This window comes from Lonchura striata, chromosome 18 (assembly GCF_046129695.1).
Source record: "Lonchura striata isolate bLonStr1 chromosome 18, bLonStr1.mat, whole genome shotgun sequence".
Taxonomy (NCBI): domain Eukaryota; kingdom Metazoa; phylum Chordata; class Aves; order Passeriformes; family Estrildidae; genus Lonchura; species Lonchura striata.
This window is the reverse complement of record NC_134620.1, coordinates 10,723,443-10,738,013: the sequence shown is the minus strand read 5'-3', so window position 1 is coordinate 10,738,013 and position 14,571 is coordinate 10,723,443. Positions and strand designations below refer to the sequence as shown.

The 14,571-nt window shown below is 52.0% G+C and overlaps 1 protein-coding gene and 2 long non-coding RNA genes across 3 annotated transcripts in view; 2 read left to right on the top strand and 1 right to left on the bottom strand.

Annotated features, from left to right (window-relative positions):
* The window catches only part of MYO18B (myosin XVIIIB), a 59,302-nt gene extending 58,050 nt beyond the window's left edge, over positions 1–1,252 (top strand). The window contains exon 43 of the mRNA XM_021544591.3: positions 604–1,252. The gene's annotated coding sequence lies outside the window, so the exon portion shown is untranslated. The remainder of the gene's footprint in view (positions 1–603) is intronic.
* Positions 1,253–3,504: 2,252 nt separating this feature from the next.
* Positions 3,505–3,926, top strand: LOC116184193 (uncharacterized). The gene is made up of 2 exons (XR_004148949.1): positions 3,505–3,584; positions 3,694–3,926. It is a non-coding gene; the product is annotated as an uncharacterized LOC116184193 (long non-coding RNA).
* Positions 3,927–12,582: 8,656 nt separating this feature from the next.
* On the bottom strand, positions 12,583–13,460 carry LOC116184195 (uncharacterized). Its single transcript, XR_004148951.2, has 2 exons — positions 13,392–13,460; positions 12,583–13,075 (listed from the first exon to the last, which is right to left on the bottom strand). It is a non-coding gene; the product is annotated as an uncharacterized LOC116184195 (long non-coding RNA).
* Between the last annotated feature and the right edge of the window lie 1,111 nt (positions 13,461–14,571).

Genomic DNA, 14,571 nt, shown 5'->3' with positions numbered 1-14,571 from the left:
GGGTGTGTGGCACTGGGTCTGGTCCCCCTATGTACCTTCAGAGCTGCAGTGGGGACGCTGCTGGTGCCAGGGACAGCCCCAGAGCCCTCCACAGCACTCGCTCGAAATTCACTGGGGCTTCCCAAAACCAGCATTCCTCAGATCCCACCCCAGCACCTGGCAGACTCATCCCTCCAAGTGCTCCCTCCTCAGGGGCACAAGTTTCTTGTGGTGATTAGAAACCAGCTCAGGCTGGATGCTGGGGGTTCCCTCTCTGGAGGATGGGGCTCCCACCTGGCCCAGACATCCTTCCCCCAGTCCTCAACAGCCTCTGACACCCACTTGGATGCCATGTCTTGGATTGCAACTGACACTTGGAGAATTAAGATTTATTGCTGCAATCCAGGTTTGAAAGTGGAGTCCCTAATGAATGCGCCACAACTGTAATTAAGTGTTTAAAATAGATTAAAAAAACATTTTGTAAAACCATTGCCTTTAGAGTAACTTATTGGATGTCAAGCTGTGACCAAATTGACTAAGCCAACACACGAAGGGAGTGTGTGTTAATAAAACATTTCTTTCCAGGAAGCAAATTTGCATAATGCAACGTCCCACTTTCTGCAGGATTCGTTTCCATCGAGCGCAGCAGCTTGTGACGAGGAGCCAGTCGGGCACACAGCTCCCCTGCTCCTGGCAGAACCCCCTCACCTGAGCAGAGACTGCAAATGGCTCCACAAAACTCACGGGATGGTTCTACAAACTTGTCTTGGTCTTGGTTTCCTCATGCTCCTGCCCCGTTTCCCAGCGCCGCAGCTTTGCTCAGGGCCAGCCGCGGGGATAAGGACTTTCCTGTTCTCCTGCAGTTGATGACTTGGGAGTTGGTGCTTAAATTAAAACCCAGCGGCTGCCACAGGTGCTGAGGATGTGCCATGGACTGGGAAAGCTGCTCTGAGGGGAACTGGGGGGACACCAAACCCCTCCTTTGTCACCCAGAGCTGCAGCCCAGGTATCTCATCCCACATTGCACTGCTCAAAATTCAGCTGATCTTCCAGGATGCTCTTGGGTCTCAGTGTGACACCCAGCAACAGCAGAGCTCTGAAATTTTTATAATTCCACAGGTATTTGATGGATCCATCTGTGTTTCCATTGCTCCAGCCTGTGGGGGACACCTGGGCACATCCCAGTGGCATGCAAGGCACATGGGCAATGGGGAGTTCTATTTAATGTCTGCTTGGTTTTTACACAATAAAAAATTTGCTTCTTTGACACACAGGTCCCTTCTTGTTATTCCTTTCCCCACGGTGGGGGCAGGTCTGTGGAAGTTGTGCAGTGCAGAACTGAACACCTCCTTCCACAAAAACCTCTTTTCTCAGCCTTACCCTTCTTGCCTAGAAGAGATCCAAACTTATTCCTTGATCAGAGATTTGGGGCAAAAAGATAAAGGTCCATGCACAAATCTCTCTTCTCTATCAGGGATTTCCAAGTCATTTCCTTGGCTAGGATACTTCCACCAATTTACACATTCTCCTGGGATCCCCCGGGACAGCCACAGGGCAATGGCAGCTTGAAAGGCCAATTGGGCACTGTTCAGCATTTTGTTTTGCCTGTTGTATTCTTCACCTTCGCTTCTCATTTAAAGCAAAGCCTTGCAGCAAGCAGCTTTTCCCTTGTCAGCGATGGATGGGGAATGAGGGCTCCCAGCAGCGCTTTGCTCAGCAATTCCCAGACATTCCCGGCAGCTCCGCGGGGCCAGAGCCTGGCAGGAGGCAGCTCTGCTCAGGGTGACATTCCCTCTGCTCCCACGTGTCCCTTTCAGGATGAGTGCCTCATGCAAGAAGGCAGCAGATGAAGAAATTGCCTCTAATTAGTTTTAAATTGGTCTTTTTTAATGATTCGGCTATTTCTGGGAGGAAAAAAAGCAAGTGCTTTTCTCTTCGCAGTGAGTATTGCTCCCCAGAGGGATTTCACAGAACCAGGGAATCACAGAAGGGTTTGGGTGGGAAGGGGCCTTAAAAATCATCCAGTTCCTCCCCATGACATGGGCAGGGATAGCCTCCACTAGTCCAGGGTGCTGCAAGCCCTGTCCAACCTGGCCTTGGGCACTTCCAGGGATCCAGGGGCAGCCACAGCTTCTCTGGGCACCTGTGCCAGGGCACCACCACCCTCACAGGGAAGGATTTGCTCCCCATATCCCATCCAGCCCTGCCCTCTGGCAGTGGGAAGCCATTCCCTGGGTCCTGTCCCTCCATGCCTTGTCCCCAGTCCCTCTCCAGCTCTCCTGGAGCTCCTTTAGGCACTGGAAGGGCTCTGAGCTCTCCCTGGAGCTTCTCCTCTCCAGGTGAGCCCCCCCAGCTCCCCCAGCCTGGCTCCAGAGCAGAGGGGCTCCAGCATCGGGACCCTGGTCTGCCCCAAGCCAGCTGGTGGCATTGAGGGGAGGGACAGCAGTGGCACCTGAAGAAAGGACATTCAGGAGCAGGAATTCAGTGCTGCCCCACCTTTGCCTTCTGAAGGCTGAGGTGTCACTTCACAACTCGTTTTTAATCTCATCTCCAAACGTGACATAAATTGCCCATTATTTGTGGCTGTAGCAAAATTATTCTTTTGACACAAAGCCTTTGATTTGGAATTACTACAGTGTTGGGCTGGCTGGAAATTAAGCCGTTCCTATTTCAACTTGTGGGAGAAAAGCAGATTTGTGTGTAATACGCTGACTTCTTTCTTTTCCTTTTGCTTTGCAGGACACAAAGGAAATTGCTCTGTCACTTGGAATGGCTGTGCACATCCTTTAATGACAAACCAGGACAAAACGATGCTTGGCCTGGAGCGTTTCAGGCTGAGTCCAGAGAATTGTTTGCCCTTGGAGCAGCCAGAGAGCAAAGCTCATGGATGGTGAGACCGAGCCATCCATCAGCTCTGGCCGGTGGAAAATACAACGTGTGCACAGCACAGGAGGGAAAGCTCTGGTTCCTGCTCCCCCCGGGGTGCTCAGGAGACACAAAACTGATGGCTGAGCCAGCCAGGAGCAGGACCACGGCCATTTATAGCCTGGAGTGGGAGGACAGGAGTTATTCCCATTGCTCCTGTGCTTTAGCACATTCGCCTGCTTTCAGCACAGGAGCTTTGCCCTGTGCTGCTGGCAGGGATGGAGGCTGTGGGGAGGGAAGTGTGGAGGCTCCATGTCAGCTCTGGAGAAGGGAGAGGGCTGCCAGTCGGCTGGGATGCTTCACCCGAGTGCAGCTGGGAGCTGGGGTCGGCAGGAATGGGAGGGTAACACCCCTGGAGCCCTGCACCCCTGTGCCCACATCCCTCCCTCTCCAGGAGGGGCAGACCCTGGCACAGGGAAATGTCTGCAAAAGCACCAAGCAACGAGACTGCCAAGGCTCTAATTAGCATAATTAAAGGGTGCTCTTTTCTCCCACTGGCTGTGCCTGTGGAAAGCCTTCCTCAGAGGAGTGATCTCTGTGAGAGCTCCTTCTTTGCACCATGCCCATCGCCCAGGACTGTGTCCAGGGCCATCCTGCAGCACCCCTGGAGCTTTCCTGCTGGCAGATCTTCCTCTGGCCCATCACATCTGTCCCTCATGGAGAATCCAGCAGCAGTGCAGGTGAGCTGGGCAGGCTCAGCTGTGATTCCCAGTCCCTGCTGAGGTGGGTACCAGGGCTGGAGACCTCCCTGGTCTCCCCATCACCCCCCTGAACCACAGCACTTTGCAGGAGCTGGGCATCAAGGAGATCACAGAATTCCTGAGTTGGAAGGGACCCACAGGGATCATGGATCCAACTCCTGGTCCTGCACCAGACCACCCTGAGAATCCCACCACGTGCCTGAAGTGCTCTGTGGCCTTCTCCAAAGCTCTCAGAGCAATCAGGGGACTCCATTTACTGCACTTTCAAACGATTAGCTGGGTCTGTGAGCCTCTTTTCCAACAAATAAACTGTTTTTCCCAGCACCTGTATCTGTGAACGCTTGGCTTTGACTCCTAACTCTGCTCAGGGGGATGGGAAGCAGCAAGAGCTGCACATCCTCAGCTGCTAGAGCAGCCAGGGATGTCCTGATGGGTTGGTGGCTCTGGCAGAAGGATGGGGACGTGGGACCCCCAGCTCTCCTGCACCGTGTTCAGCTCCTGCCCACGCTGACAAGATTCAATTTCACGGCACTTGGACGCAGTGAGTTCATTCCCGATTGCTGCCATGCACGGAGCCTCTCTGCCATTAAATGTGTCCCTTCCAAAAGGGAGACAGAATTGAAATTATTCTTCCTTGGCTGGCTCAGCAGGTGTGCAGCCTCCCCTGCCCTGCTCACTGCTTGCTGCTGTGGCTGGGCTCGTGCTCCAGCAGTGGCCAAGCCCACCCCCAGCACTGGGACTTCCAGATGGGTTTGGAATGGGGAAATGTCGCTGTAGGACACCTGAAAGCACAACGAGAACCACTGCTATTGCAAGGTGAAAAAAGAGAGGGTTTATTTTCTGACTCCAGCATTTATACTTTTCCAAAGGTGACAGTGGATTGGAGAGTGAATGGGCCACCTCTCCAAAGACATTGGACAAACCACCAGTACATTGAGTTTCTCTACGCCTATGAAGGAATGCAAAACAATGTGTTGTTTATAGAAATTGTGTGAGGAAATTTTCTAACAGAATGTAAACTCAGGAGGCTTTAGAAAATCTTAGGAATCAGGGTGACAGGGAAATGGGTCTGTGAAGAGATGAGCCAAGTCTTTGGCATGGCGTGGCACTGCAGGGATGGGTGGGAAATGAAAATGGACTGGATTTGCCATAGCAGTGCTGCTTTAGCCACCTTCCTCATCCCTGTGTGGATGGAGAGCAGGAATTGTGTCCCTGTGCTCTGCAGGGACATTGAGGGTGACCCTGAATCCCCTGTCTCCATCCCAATCAGGATCTTACCCCTGCCCAGGTTGTCCCACTGCCCATCCCAGCGTGGGGCCTGCCAGGAGGAGGGCAGGATGTGCTCCCTGCCCAGCTCCTGCCTTTCCCCCTCGCTCAGGGCCGCCTGTCAGCCTGGGGCTGGTTTTTATCAGGCTGAGCTTTATCCTCCTGGAAGTCCCACTGAGATTCCTGCCTCGGTGCCAGGCAGCCCACACCTCCTGCTGAGCTCCTGACAGGAGCGTGCTGCGCTCCAGCCCGGCTCCCTCCCGACAATCCCGGCACAGCCCGGAGCATCCCGGAGCATCCTGGAGCATCTCGGAGCATCCCGGAGCATCCTGGAGCATCCTGGAGCATCCTGGAGTATCTCGGAGCATCCCAGAGCATCCCAGAGCATCCCGGATCACCCGGGCAGCATCACCCACCCCACAGCCGCTCCTGCCAGCACCTCCCACTTCCCGGGGGAAAGTATCCCTGAAGTCAGGACAAGAGTCAGGGGAAGGAGCTGGGGGCTCTGGGCTGAGGCGCTGCTAGGCTCGGTTTAGGCTGACACTGATCCTGCTGCTCCGGGGGTTTGGAAAAGCTGAGATCCAAAAGGCAAAGGGGGATGTGGTGGGGTTGGTCAGTGACTTCCCTGGGCTGGGATCTGCCCGGGAGCAGCAGGGACAGGGCTGGCCCTGCTCTGGACCCCTGGGTGGCTCCTGGCCTCTCTAAATTCAAAATAATGGAGAATTTATCATGAATATAATGCAGAATATAATGCATTTATAATGCATATAATGCAGAATATGCATTATAAATAGATTAAATATATTATTTATCATATATCCAAAATTGTATATTTTGCATATATATTATAAAGAAACTATTACATATAAATATATGGTTGATACATATTATACATTGATGCATCTTATAATTACATTGTATATTATATAATACATTATATATTATATATTCTGTGTTCTGTGTGAGGTATTTTATTGATGCATTCTATATTTATAGAGGAGCTTGTTATGTCATCAAATGATTGATACAGTAGGGGAAAACCACTATAATTATCCACATTCTATTTTCCACTTTCACTAAATGTACTTTTGAGCTGTTATAATGGCTATAATTAATTTTTCGTTGTTATTTTGGAGTGCAGGCCCACACAGGCCTTTCCCACCTATATCCAAGAGATCACTCTTACCACACACCCACAGAAGGCCACTCTGGCCATTAAGGAGAATTGCTGCCAAATGAACTTAATACAAATTAGATTTAGCTGGACAGCCAGTGAATATTTCCAGTAATTTGGATCATGCTAAATAATTCATAAGAGGTCTGAGGGCAGATGGGTCCTTATTTGCTCACCTGGGTGATGAAGAAGGAGCAACTCCACTGCTGGGCATAAACCTTCCACACATTGGCTGTGGTTTTGGGGGAAAAGTGTTGTTTTCCCTCTCAACCCCCAGCCAAGCTGCTCTTTCTGAGTGATGAAATTCTCTGAATCGATGTTCTGAAAGAACAGCGAGAGCTTAATTCCAGTGCAAGGCCTTTGTGCTCGTGTGGCACATTGCAAAGCAGCTGGGCAGAGAGCTCCTGCAGCAGGAGCCTGCTGCTGGCTCTGGGGTACCTGGAGCAGAGGGAGGGTTTGAAAGGGAATAAAACCCACCCAGCAAAGCAAATCCCAGATCTGAGGCTCATTTGCATTCCAACTGCAGAGCTCTGGGCTGGCACTGACTCCAACCCACCCAGGCATCACCCACAGCAAAAATCCAAAACTGGGGCAAAGCGGTGCCGCTGAAAACGCTTTTCCTAAGGAATATTCATGTTCTCCTCTGCTGGCTGGAGCAGCCAGGGCAGCGTGGCCTTGGCAGAAGGGTCCCCCAGAGCCAGCCGTGGCCCTGAGCTCGTCACACTGCTGCCACTTTCTGCTGATGTGTCAGAAATAGCTCAAGGTCTCGGGGGCTTTAAGACAAAGGTTTGGTACCTGTCCATTTTAATTACTCTCCAACAGCACAGCCTTTGTCAGCTGCCATCCTGCAGGATAAAGCCATCCTGCTTTGCCAGAGTTTCCCAGCAGTGGTGGGTGGGATTTCACAGGGATTTGGTCTGCCTGGTGCTGTACAAACACAGGCAGGAGAGGTGCCAGGGAGGGGGAGCAGGGTTTGGTGCCGGGGTGCCCCGGGCAGGCACCGGGACCAGCACCAGGACGTGGAAGCTCAGCCGAGCACGGGGAGCGTGGGCAGGGATCCAGGGAAACAGGACTCTGTGCTGGAAACCTGAACATGTGCTTTCTGGAAAGTGCCAAGAAAGCAACATTTGGAGGTTAAGAGATGGCAGAAAACAGACAGATTTTTCCATGCGAAATTCGGAGAAACGCCGACTGCGAGTTTGGCGGAGCCCAAGCTGTGCAGTTTGCGTGATTAATTCATTAGTATTTATAATATATGCAGGGGGCTTTGGGCTCCTAAGATGAAAGGTGTCAGTGGCATTGCTGTGATGGGTGGCTGAGGACAAGGCAGGAGGGATGGGGTGCAGAATGGGATCTCTGCCATGAGCCCCTGGCGGTGCAAACCAGGTGTGTGAGGGGGGCACACGCAGGGCACACCTGGAGGGCTCCGTGCTCCCCGATCCCTGCTGGAGCACAGTGAGATGGCATTGCCCGCTCCCCTGCCCCAGCTCTGCACCCCCCAATGTCTTTGCATTGTGATTTTGAGCCCAAAACACCCTTCAGATTACATTATTTATTCCTGTGAAATGTGCTTACAACTGCAGAAGGATTTCGCTTAATTGAGAGTGCAGCCAGCATTTTAATAAAACTATAAAAGGGTGAAACGTGCATAAACAGAAGAAAAGTGTTTAATCTCGGCACAATCACTTGATGTTCATGAGAGCATTTAGCTTCCAATATAGCAAAGCAAATAATACTGAGATCCCACGAGCAAAGAGATATTTTTATCCTTTTGCACAAGCCCGGGGTTTAAATCTGACATTATAATTGTGAATTATGGTAGTCCATTACCATAGCTACAGGAGGCTCTGACCAGCCAGGGGATCACGTTACTAATGGCTGTCACAGCTTGGCTGTGGTGACAGCGATCCCTTGGGACTGCCATGCCCTGGGTGACACTGCAGAGGTGACATGGCAGCACGTGGCACCGTGGGCACTGCACGGGTGTGGGGTCAGTGTGGCAAATTTGTGTTGAAGCCACTCCTGCTTGTGCTCTAGAGCTGAGACCAGCACCCTTCTTTCACTGGATAGGGACCAGCACCCTCCTGTGCATTAAATATGGGATCAGCACCCTGCTGTCTCTGGATATGGGACCAGCACTCTCCTGTGCATTAAATGTGGGATCAGCACCCTCCTGTGCATTAAATATGGGACCAGCACCCTGCTGTCTCTGGATATGGGACCAGCACCCTCCTGTACATTAAATATGGGACCAGCACCCTCCTGTCACTGGATATGGGACCAGCACCCTCCTGTACATTAAATATGTGACCAGCACCCTCCTGTGCATTAAATATGGGACCAGCACCCTTCTGTGCCTTGGATATGGGACCAACACCCTGCTGTGCATTAAAGATGGGATCAGCACCCTGCTGTGCATTAAATATGGGACCAGCACCCTGCTGGGCTTCCTTGGAGGTGCTGGGTTCAGGCTTAGGCTCTCTGAGCCCCACACTGGTCCCCATATCCTCACACCAGTTACAACAGGCAGCACATTTTCCATTCAGTCTTGTTAATAGCTGGGAGCAGCTTGTCTGGGCTTCAGGGTTTGGGGTTGCCCAGAGCCCCTTGGATCTGCTCCAGCTGCATCACTCAGACACCTCTGCAGAACCAGCAGGAGCCCCTTCCCCAGCCCCTCCTGCGCTGAGCATCCTCCCAGCAGCTCCAGGTACGAGGCAGGGAGATGGAGAACCCCTCCAATCTGGGATTCCAGCTCTGCTCACTGCCTGCTCTCCGAGAAAAGCATTTGTGGGGTGTACTGTAACCAAGGAGACTGGAAACCCAGGGAATGGCCAGTCCCACTTATCAGGAGCTTTTCTTCATCTCTGCTGGCGCACAGGATTGTGCTTGGTTTAATAAAGAGGTTGAAGCTGCGTCGCCCTTTGCAGGGAGAGACAATTCTTCACCAGAACCTGAAGAATCGCCACCCCAGCTGGCATCTGCTGAAAGGGAGAGATGGACAGCTCAGAAATCAGTGCAGCCAGCAGCTGGGATTCTCTGCACTCCTCCAGGCACCAAATTTCCACCCCAGCTGTAGGAATCACCAGGAAATTTCCAGGCCCTGCCAAGGAAGGCTGCTCGTGCCAGCTGCGGTGGGGATTTGGGGTGCTGCACCCCGCAAAGGGACTCTGCACTCTGCCCAGGGGATGCCCTGGGCTGTGCCCAAAAGATGTGGGGACAGAGATCACTGGGAAAATCCCAGTGGATGCTGCGCTCCATGGCCCCAGCAAAGTGCTGCTCCTTCCATCCGTGGGACAGAGCATTAATATACTCCTGCCTCTCTCAGAGCCTGCTCCTGGGGAGGAAAGCCATTATTTAAACATTAATTCCTTGTGTGGGTTCTCCTGCAATAAAGCAGGAGTGCGGAGGTGTTGAAGGAATTACGTTTTTATTTAATCACAGAGTAATTACAGGACCAGAGCTCCACGGAGCAGCTGTGATTGACTTCCCAGCTCAGCCCCAGCTCACAGGAAGGGCCAAGCTGTCTGACACCAAACACACAGGGACCACCTCACCCCAGGCACGGCCACTGCAGTGCTGCTGCTGCTCCATGGGCCACAGAAATGTCAACAGACAAATATAAATATATTTATCTGTGCATGTATTTATAGTGTCCTGCAAGGAGAACCCCAGCTCAGACAGGGCTCTGCTTCCAGGGTGGTTTTGCACCAGGGAGCTGCAGCCCCATGGTCCAGAGCAGGTCTCTGGGGATGCATGCAGACCGCTCTCCAAATTCCAAATTTTGTACAGATACCATTTACCAGAGGGCAAAAGAATTGCCCCAAGGGAGACAAGTGTAAGAGCACAGCTTGTGGCAGGACCAGCTCCACTGGGAATAGGAAAATGCTGGGAAATGTCTCTTCTTCCCATTACATGGCGATTACCTGACTCTGGGTTTGCCTTAAAAATTCCACCAGTTTTATCAAAAAAACTGATTTTGAGGCCAGAATGTTCTGCAGGGTCTGGGCTGACACTCAAGCACAGGCTCGAATTCCTTCAGTTGTTTTTCCTCAACTGAAACCTTTCCTCAGAAAAAAAACATCCCGGCTTAATTTGAAAACTTCAAGAGACTCAGAAAGCAGCACTTCCCCTTGATAATTCGTTCCAGTGGTTAATTACTTCACTATTAGAAATGTGTCTTTTGTTCTAATTTAAATGTGTCTGGCTCCAGCTTCCAGTTGTTGGCTCTCTTGTGCTTTCCCTGCTGGATTAAAAGGCCCTTTCAGAGCTTGCTGTATCCCAGGAACATTTTTGCAGAGCGGATTCAAGGCACCTCTGGATCCTCCTTTGGCTAAATCCCAGGGACCTCACTGCCTCCTTGCCTTTCAGCGGTGTTTTTTCAGTCCTCAAAGAATTTTCCTCCCTCTTTTGTTCGCCCTCTCCTGTTTGCCAAACCTCTCTTTAATGAGCCACATTCCCAGCCCTGCATGGAATATTTCCCTTGCTCCCACAGGTGCACCAGGAGCACAGCAACCCCCTGGAGCTCCCCAGCGTGCTGGGGTCACTGGCTCCAGCCTTGGAGGGTGCCAGAGCTCTAAGAATGCCTGTGGAGCTGCTTTTGCTCCTCCAGCCTCTAAAGTATTTTCACATTTGATGTTTTCTGGGACACAACCTCCCAGTTTGTGAGCATGGCCTATATTTCCTGTGTCTAGATCGCAGCGTTGCCTTGGATTTGATTCAAATGTGTTTTTTTTCTTGGATGGCAGCAGATTTACCAAGGAATCCAGATTCCCCCACTCCCATGGGACACAGCAGACCCAGCAAACAGGGCTTTTTACCCCAGCTTTGTGGGATGGGGACTCTTTCTTAATGCCAGAGGAGCACCCTGGGCATGGAGCCATCAGCTCCTGTCAGCACTAACAGGTTTAGCATCAGCCCCAGGGATTAGGCTCCTCAGTGGGAGCAGTGCTGGCTTTGTGGGATGATCAGGGCTCAGGGATTCCCAATCTCATCCCAGCAGCCTGGGAAGCACTGAGGGAATCCCCTGCCCTGCTCAGTCCTTGTGGCTCTCTCCCACAGCTGCTGCCACAGCCGTGCCACCAGCACACGTGAGGGAACAAGAGGGTGACAATGCACCCTGCAGGGCTCTGGCTTGGCCACCAGACCACAGGTGAGGTGGTGCTGTGCCACACACGGGGCTGCTCCTGGGTTATCCAGCAGCAAACACTCCCAGAGAGGCCCCGGGAGAGCTCTTGGCTCCTGGGAAATGCGGGTGGGGAAGTGTCAGAAATCAAAATGTCCCTGAGACATTTTTGGAGGTTCCAGGCCCTGGTCAGAAGCATTTGAGACCTTAGCAGGCAGCTGGAAACAGCTGTGATTTTGGATTTGAGCCATGGAATGAGTTACCAACCTTGCAGCAAGAATAAGAAGTCACAAAAGTTTAGATATTACAGTAGAAGTAGTTACAAAGTAGAGGGGAGAATTTTTTAGTGCTGTACAGGCGGTTTTTAACACCTGTACAGGGGAGTTTTTACTTTGTACATGGGGGTCAGAGGTTTTCAGATGGAGGGATTTGGGCCTGCCCTGTCCTCCCTCTTTCTTCTTCCTTACCTCCATGTTCTTGGTGATGTTTGCACTCACAGATTGGTTTAGAAGAGAAAGGCACCATTTAATATAGGTAATAGGCATTGGGGAAAAACTAACCATGTAACGTAATGTCCCATATAAAAAACAGCAGCAGCCCTGGCGGGGAGAGAAGAAGCAGTCGGGGTCAGAGAGGATGTCAGGGTGTGTGTGTGCCTCTGCCTGAGCTGTGAGCAAACCACAGAAGCCCCAGAAAAAAATCTTTTAGATAACTTGCAATAAACTGCCTTGAGACAGAACAACAGAGGCTGCTGAGCCTTTCTTTGGAAGCACGGGCTGGAGGAGAGACTTTTCCAGCACACGGAGCCCCTGAACCAGCCCGGGGTTCTGTCAGGGAAGCAGAGGGTGCTGCTGGTGTCCTGCAGGTGGCTGTGGAGCTCAGAGCTGGCACTGGCCCAGCTCTGCTGGCAGCCCCTGGCTGAGGTGTTCTCAGCAATCAGATGTCACCTCTAACACCTCTCCACCCGGCGGCAGTTCTGCAGGACAGCTCTCCTTGTCCCCGGGCAGTGACACTGGCAGTGGCAGGGCCCCGAGAACACCGTGAGCTAATAAATGGTGATGGTATCACTCAGCCCTAAGGAGCCCATCCCAGGGACATTCCTCTCTGCCAGCACAGCCCTGGCGCCGCTTCCTTCGTTCCCACATCCCGCAGGACTTTGTGTCACCGCCTGGCGAGCGGTGCAGAGCCGGGTCGCTGTGTGGTGGTGGCTTTTTTGATGTGTCCATCCCCGCTGGGGACACTGTGGAGAGCTCCCTGGGGACACCCATGGGTCCCTCCTGGCCGGGTGACAAACAGGACGGGACCAGGAGGAGATGCAGGGGTGCTCCCTCGGCAATAAAAAAATCCCTGGCAGCTTCTCCCAGCAAAGCTGTGGCCGGTTCCCTCTGTTATAAATGAGAATTTATTCAGCCAGGTTAAAAATAAAAAATAATTTTATTAGCGGTCAAATTCTATCTAGCCAGCCATGGAAAAAGACAGAGCCGAGCCCGGGGTCAGCCCTGGGTGTGCAACAAGAATTCAGCCTCAGCAGAGGTTTCCCCTATGCCCACACACCTCCATCCTGGCCCAAGCGGTTTTTATAGGAAAATTCCGCCTGAGGCCAAGATTTCAGCAATCAGTCTTTTCTTCTATTCAGAGTCCACAGGTTAATAAGATTTTCCTTTTTGGTGATGAGGAGGAATAATTCAATGTCCAGAGTAGGTGAATCCCTGATGAGATTTACAGGAAGGCTGCATTCACATGGATCTGTCTGAGGATTTCCACGAGATCCATCTTGGGCCATTTATGCGATGATCAGCACCCGATGATCAATACCTGGAGTCCCATGGAGTCCAGCCTTGGCCCATCTCCTGGCCCAGCCACATCCTTTTACTTGTAAATCAGTTTCCAATATACACCCGGACTCACCTGCAAAGGGGGGGAACTAATACAAACGGGCATAATCTAACAAGTATCCAATATTCCATATTTCATACAAGGGATGGCGTGAATTATATTTACTACACATAACAGCTCCTTCAGCAAGCCCAGTGCCTCTGTGCCAGGCAAAAAGGGACCTCTGCCCTGCTCAGAAAGCATCAGTGACTAGCTCAGCTCTGCTCTCAGCAGCACCAGGCTGGAAGCGCTCACGGAGGCTCCTTCTGGACCTGCCCATCCTCCTCCGAGGTGTTCCACAGCTCCGGCACGAAACCACCGAGTAAATAAAGATAAGGCTCTTACTCACCGCTGCCCACGTGAATCAGCGCTGGGTCCCTTAGGGCAGCCAAAGGAAAACGCTCCGTTTTTCCCAGCCCTCTGCCAACTAAAAAAAGCAATGCTGGCTGTCCCCTCGCCCTTGCTCTGGGCTGTGCCGGCGGCGCTGAGCTGCCAGAGCCCGGCACGGGAATCTTTGCCAAGCAGCTGCAGCAGAGCAGAGCCCGGGCTGTGCTCTCGCAGCCTTGGCTGCTTTTCTGCATCTCTCCTCCTCTGCCAAAGCATCCGCACGCAGGGGAACGGCACGAGTGGGGAAGGCAGCGAGGAGAGGCTGGCAGAGAGGGGATGGAGCAGAACGCCACCAGCTCGGCCCCTGCCGGGTCCACAGGGGCTCAGGAGTGTTATGTGTAGTGAATATAATTCACGCCATCCCTTGTATGAAATATGGAATATTGGATACTTGTTAGATTATGCCCGTTGTATTAGTTCCCCCCCTTTGCAGGTGAGTCCGGGTGTATATTGGAAACTGATTTACAAATAAAAGGATGTGGCTGTCATCGGTGCTGATCATCGCATAAATGGCCCAAGATGGATCTCGTGGAAATCCTCAGACAGATCCATGTGAATGCAGCCTTCCCGTAAACTCTCATCAGGGATTCACCTACTCCGGACATTGAATTATTTCTCCTCATCACCAAAAAAAGAAAATCTTATTAACCTATAGACTCTGAATAGAAGAAAAGACTGATTGCTGAAATCTTGGCCTCAGGCGGAATTTTCCCTATAAAAACCGCTTGGGCCAGGATGGAGGTGTGTGGGCATAGGGGAAACCTCTCCTGAGGCTGAATTCTTGTTGCACACCCAGGGCTGACCCCGGGCTCGGCTCTGTCTTTTTCCGTGGCTGGCTAGATAGAATTTGACCGCTAATAAAATTATTTTTTATTTTTAATCTGGCTGAATAAATTCTCATTTATAACAGGAGGATCCACATCCCGGGCTGAGCCCTTGCTCAGCGCTGAGAAGCAGCAGATGCAGCCTGTACCCTGCAGGGAGCATGGCAGGGGGCTGGGATGCTCCTCCAGGACCTCTGGATTCCTACAGGGATTCAGGGATCTGCTCCTGGAGTGGAGCACCCAGGACAACACCCCACTGGGGGAACAGGCCACTGTGTCCAGCTGGGCTCTGGTGGGACACCCGGGCAGGTTTGATTC